We start from the raw sequence: 5974 nt of genomic DNA, 5'->3' as shown, positions 1-5974 counted from the left end.
GTGGGGTGGTCAGTGAGGACTCTTCTGAAGGCGCCCTGACTGCACAGCCCACTGTGATGGGTCCAAGAGCCCTGTGCACACTGGCTGCAGTTTGGGTTCCCCTGAAAAGCCAACCTGTTTCCATTTCTAAGCTGTTACGTCTTTAAAGTGTCTCTGGAAAATCCTACTTGTTCATAACATCAAACCTTAAATAGAGAGAAACGTTTTATTCACAACCCATTTGAAGTCACTCAGTTATGAAAGTGCAGACGAAACCTGCATCAGCATTTGCGCAACAACTGAGTTGCAAGTAAATAGAACTGCGTTTTCCAAGCGCAAGGGTGCTGGCTATTGAAGAGGGCACGGGAAGAATGGGAGGGTTCTTTTTGTTGTTGTTGCTTAATTTTTAGTTCATAATCATAAACTTAACTCTGCAATCCAGCTAGACTTGGAAGGGGTAAGGAAAATATGGAACCCAATGAACTGCTGCTAGAGCACGAAGATTACAGAACATTCCAAGCAGATGGGGGTGAAGGGTGCTCACCTGAGCTACAAGAGGAATGGTCTGGTGGTTAAGATAAAACACAAGTCAAATTTATTAGAGTTGTCCACAGTCAGCAATGGGGATAATTTTGCTGGCCTTGCCACCCTGGACCCAGAGCACTCCATGGCTGCCACAGTATCCATGCCATCTTTCACCTAGCTGGCGACCACACACTTGACATCCAGCCACTCCGGCTTGGCACTGCAGATGAAAACCTGGGAACCCTTGTGTTGGGTCCATCATTTGCCATGGACAAGATGCCAGGATCCACATGCTTCAGGATGAAATTCTCATCATCAAATTCTATCCACAGAAGCACTTGCCGCCTGTGCCATTATGGTATGTGAAGTCACCACCCTGGCACATAAATCCCAGAATAATTCTGTGAAAGCAGGAAGCTTTATAATCAAATCTTTTCTCCCCAGTGCTCAGAGAATGAAAGTTTTCTGCTGTTTTTGGAACTTTATCTGCAAACAGCTTGAAGGATATGTGGCCCAAGGGCTCACCATCGATGTCGAAGAATACGGTGGAGTCTGCAAGGCTAGAATGGATGATTTTTAAACAGAGTGACCCATCATCTTGTGCAAAATCACCACGATTAACTGCTTCTTGAGTTCCTTTTCCAGCTTAGTTTCCTTTAAGCAGGCCTCTCCTTGGACACTGATACCTACGTAGATAGGAGTGGAGTGTGAGTATGTGTGTCAGGGTCCAAGGACCCTTCCCCTGCTAGCAGCTCCAGCAGCTCCTCCTGGAATCTCGGCCTCGCCCCAGATTGGCCTTGGTTCCCCCGAGGCCCTGGTTCTCACACTGGCCTTTAGGGTGAAAGCTGACCCCATAAGGCTGAGAGAGGTGCCCTTTGCTTTTTCTAGTCAGGAAAGTCACCACTGCTGTAATAATTTGCTCCTGGCCGTGGTCTAGCAGCTGTCTAAATTTACAAGGTCACTCCTCGCCCTGCCTAAGCCCAACTTTTTAGGGGCCCTGGGGTCAGGTTTCAAATAAGTGCACATTCCTTCACTAACCCAAAGCAGCCCGCAGGGCTCAGCACACTTTAAAGATGGATGTTCGTCACTTCTCACTTTGGGGACTTCAAAGGGCAGTTGGGGGCCGGCTGACGTGGAGCTTCCTGAAACTTCCCCAGCACAGACCGGCTCTCCGAGCTGGGTGTTGCAAACGCGAAGGTTATTGCCTGGCTGTCTGGCGGCGAATGCAGCCCTGCCCTGCCCTCCCCTTTCTCTTGCACTTGTTAAAAGTAATTAGTGTTTGCACCCATATCTGAACTTTGATTTGTTTCCAGGATGGAGATGTTGATACTCCTTCTGATGGCTGCATAAATCACACATTATTAAGTTACCTCCCATTACACTGTTTTAAAGGGTTGGCAGCTCCTGACTTTAAAAGAGGGGCCCTTAGGAGCGCAGCAAGTTTCAGCTGCAGCAGCAGGAGCCTCGTGGACAAAGCCTGGCACGCAGATATTACCTCTCCTCCCACCTCCCCCCGCCCAGACTCAGCTGCAGTCACCAGAGGGGAGGCTCTGGCAGTGATTAATTTACAGTTTACAAATGGGGTTCATGGGATAGGCTCCCTGAGCTGCATAGCTCCTGGAGGAAGGACCACTGTCATCCTCATTTCTCAGAGGAAGAAACTGAGTCAGGAGAGGCTCGGTGGCTTGCACCACCTCACCTAACTGGGAGCTCTGTACAGGGCCTTGAATGGGCCCTGATCTTTTGCCCATGGAGCTAGTGACTGTGGCAGGGCCGCGTGCTACCCTTCCAGGGCTGGGGACAGGTGGGCTTTTCTCAGCCGGGAACGCCTGGCAGAGCTGCTGATTTCATGGACAGGGCCCACTGCCTGTGGGATCCAGCCACTAGTTCCTGGTCCATAGGGTTCACCCACTCATCAGGGAGTTTCCTGCATAGACTGGACACAAGACAGTTCCCACCTATACCAGCCACTTGCCTGGACCAAGTCAGAACCACGGGGGAGAAAAATTCGCCCAGGCTCCTAGGGGGAGCTCCTGCCGTGTCCTCGAGTCTGAACCAGTGAAGGGAGGTTCTACATCATCTTCCTAAGGCTCGGAGCCTGAGTGGGGGGCACAGTGCACACTGAGGTGAGAGAGGCAGAGGAACTCATTGGACAAGGCTGCAGGGAAGACGACTATCCGCGTTGGCGCCAGGCCTACCATGAGCTCACACATTCATTTTCACACCAGCCAAATGGTCCAGGGGTTTGTCTTGCCCAGTTAGCATATGACCGTTCAGGAGCTTTGCAAAGGTGAGCATGAGACTCAACCATGAGTTCAAAATTATCTTTATAGTCTGAGTAGGTTCACATCTACCTCGAGTATAAAGCAGTTCTTCCAGTGATTTGAGATCTATTGAGTTTCTCCTCTGAAGAGATGGTTGATATATTTTTTGAGAATCACATGTATAAACTAGAAGGGAGAAAAATATATAAAATATATAAAATAAATAAATAAAAGGAGGAAAAAAATAAAGTCTACTGTCTAGATCCAATCAAGAAAATAATGTTAATTTTCATTTCTGGAAATAGTTTATCACATTATTTATTAATGCTGATGATAAGTTTGGTGGTTGCATAAATATTAATAAAAATGTAAGGTTGGCTAGCATAATTGGGTGTGGCTTTAGTTCTGTTTAAGCTGAGACACGTCAAGGTCAATACTTTGTGGTTCCATAGAGAAATGCTTCTAGGAAGGTGCAGGTAGAAGCCAGGAGACCAGGAGGAGGCTGTCACAGAGAAAGAGATGGATGATATGGCCAAGACTTGGAGCAATGGTTGGAGAAAGGGAGAGATGTGGGCCCACAGACACTCATTTGCATGCACAGCCTGTGGTTCATATAAATGCTATTTGGGGATTATTTTCACAGCTTGCTCCTAAGGCTAGGTGGTATATTCACATGGACACCTGTACCGTGTCCTGAACACCACCCGAGAGTTATATTTAAACTTACCTTTGCATAAATGGCAGACATAGAGAGGAGTGTGGACTCTCAGAGTTAAAGTCTAATGAAAAAGGACAGGAGCCACATTTAAAGAAGTCTGCTCAGGTGCACAATTAGAATCCTGCTATGGTTCTGAGTGTTATTACTAAAAACAGTGTTGATAATCCGCTGTCCTTCTCTGCAGTTTTGATACCATCTCTGTTGCCCAGGGAAGAAAGGAAGGATGGGTGAGGTCATTCCCAGTAACTCAATACCTCCAAGTGGTTTATGCTGAAGTGGCTGGGTTTCTTTTCAGGGATTTACCTAAATGATATCATCCCAAGGAGTCTGGTTTAGATCAAACCAGGTTAAAGATCATGACTTGCAAAGATGATGTCATTAGATCTCGTTACTAATAAAGCCAGGGTCATGGTGAGTCCAGAAGCAGTTTCAAATTCGGGCTCTGTTGACCTTAAAACCTGCACCCAAACTCAAAACCCCAAGTAGTGTAGAGACGGGGAACCGGCTGAGCCATAGCAATTTAGAGATGTTAGTGTTGCCTTCGAGTGATCTAGTTTGCAAAGACTGATTATTTTCTCTGTATTTTACATCACAGACCTACATGATTCAGAAGTGGCTTTACTTCTGTTATTGATGTGTTCACTAATAACTTACATTTTTCTGTGCAAAGTATTCCATTGAAAAATGTAAATCAAACTTGGAGCCGATCACTGGAAGGCATGGTGCTCTCTCATCAATGGCTGGTAATCTTGAAAAGTCAAACAGTGTTACACATGGTTGTATCACAAGCAGCATAAAATGAGGTTTCCTTAGTGCTGACTATGAAACCAGATCCTATTAGAAGCAAAGACTAAAATAAATGTTCCCATGTTTCTCCAGAAGTAAGTGCAGTGGGCTGAGTAACGATGATCCCTTGTCCAAATCCTCCAAACCAGTGAATAGTAGCTTAGATGGCAAGGATATGATTAAGTTAAGGATTCTGAGATGAGAAGTGTGTCCTGGATCATTCAGATGGGCTCTCAATGCCATCACTAGTGTTTTAATAAAAGAGAGGCAAGAGGCAGAGAAGACAGACACATCCAGAGGAGAAGGCCATGTGTAGACAAGCAGGGGCGTATGGCCATAAGCCAAAGAATGCTTGCAGCTCACAGAAGCAGAAAGAGGCAGGAAAGGGGCCTCCAGAGGAGGGTATCCTTGCAGACACCTGGTTTTCAGACTTTTGAGCTCCAGAAGAGAGACATGCATTTCTGCTGTTTTAAGCCACCCAGGGACTGTCAGATGTGCAGTGACAATTCCAGATCAGGTACTGCCTGGTGTACATTGATGCTGGTTCCAGATCAGACAGTAGTCTGTGCACAGTGGTGGTTCCAGATTAAGGACTGACTTGTACACAGTGGTGGTTCCAGATCAGGTGCCGCCTGTTATACACTAATGGTTCTAGATCGGACACCAGCTTGATGGACAGTGATGGTTCTGAATGAAGCACAAGTGTGATTTTGGAGTTTGAGGCAAGAATCAGGAAGACCTATGCTGGTGTTGGGAAACAGGCCTGAGAGTGCCCCTCCAGTGTGGGAGAGCTGGTGCTCTGGTAAGCCCACCCTCCCATGCCAACTTTCTTCATGGCTGCCCCTCGCCTGTGTGACCCCACAAGCTCCCTGTGTTCACTTCCCTCTGTGAAATGTAAACGATACTGTCCACTTTCTCCTGGCTTCATTAAGCTATGTGCTATGTTATGAGGTTATTTTACAATAGTTTAAAACTCCTTTATAGTTTCAATGATACAATCTTTGATTATAACTACAGAAAAAGATGTAATCCAGCTTTATGTAATTAAATGACACTATATTTTAGACTATTTAGATGTTAAACACTCTCATGTGAGAGTTAATAAAAAATGTTTTTTAAATGAAACTTCCTCTTCCATGTGCCCTGAATCCCCCCGTCTCCAAGGAGAATAGCAGACTTAGAAAAAACGATTTAATTCAAATATAAAAAGAATATGATGTTGCCAGTGAGAGCCAATAAAGATGGAATAAGGTATATTACTGGGGAAATGTTTGCATAACACACTGAAATTAATATACTATGTGCAGTAGTTGACATAGTTCATTCTAAAACAGATAAATCATTCTTAGGAAAAATAAACACCAACTAAAAAGAATAGATCACCAGTTGAGCCATATATATCAAGAATGAAATCAGATGTTCTGGTTACCTGTTGACACAACATGACTTTTCTGCTGATTCAGACAGTTAATCTACTAAATCAAAGTGAACACCCACTGAGCCAGGCACACCGCCTAGTTAAACACATCACAGCAACTGCATGCGTTCGTGCAGCTTATATGAATTTCCAGCAAATTAGGGATGCACAGTGTCTCAGAGCTCATGTTTACTGAGCCAGGAGCATTAGGAAGTGAATGTGCTAGTTAGTAAAACATATACATCAGTTACTCCTTTTTTTAAAAAACGGAATTCATGTGATTTC

At 45.2% G+C, this 5974-nt stretch overlaps 1 pseudogene across 1 annotated transcript; it reads right to left on the bottom strand.

The window, feature by feature from the left end:
• Positions 1–577: 577 nt before the first annotated feature.
• On the bottom strand, positions 578–889 carry LOC308554683 (peptidyl-prolyl cis-trans isomerase A pseudogene; annotated as a pseudogene). Its single transcript has one exon. The product of its transcript is annotated as a peptidyl-prolyl cis-trans isomerase A pseudogene (transcript).
• Positions 890–5974: the final 5085 nt, after the last annotated feature.

The sequence above is a fragment of the Miniopterus schreibersii genome, assembly GCF_964146895.1.
Source record: "Miniopterus schreibersii genome assembly, chromosome: 3".
NCBI lineage: Eukaryota > Metazoa > Chordata > Mammalia > Chiroptera > Miniopteridae > Miniopterus > Miniopterus schreibersii.
This window is presented reverse-complemented; position numbering and strand designations above follow the sequence as displayed.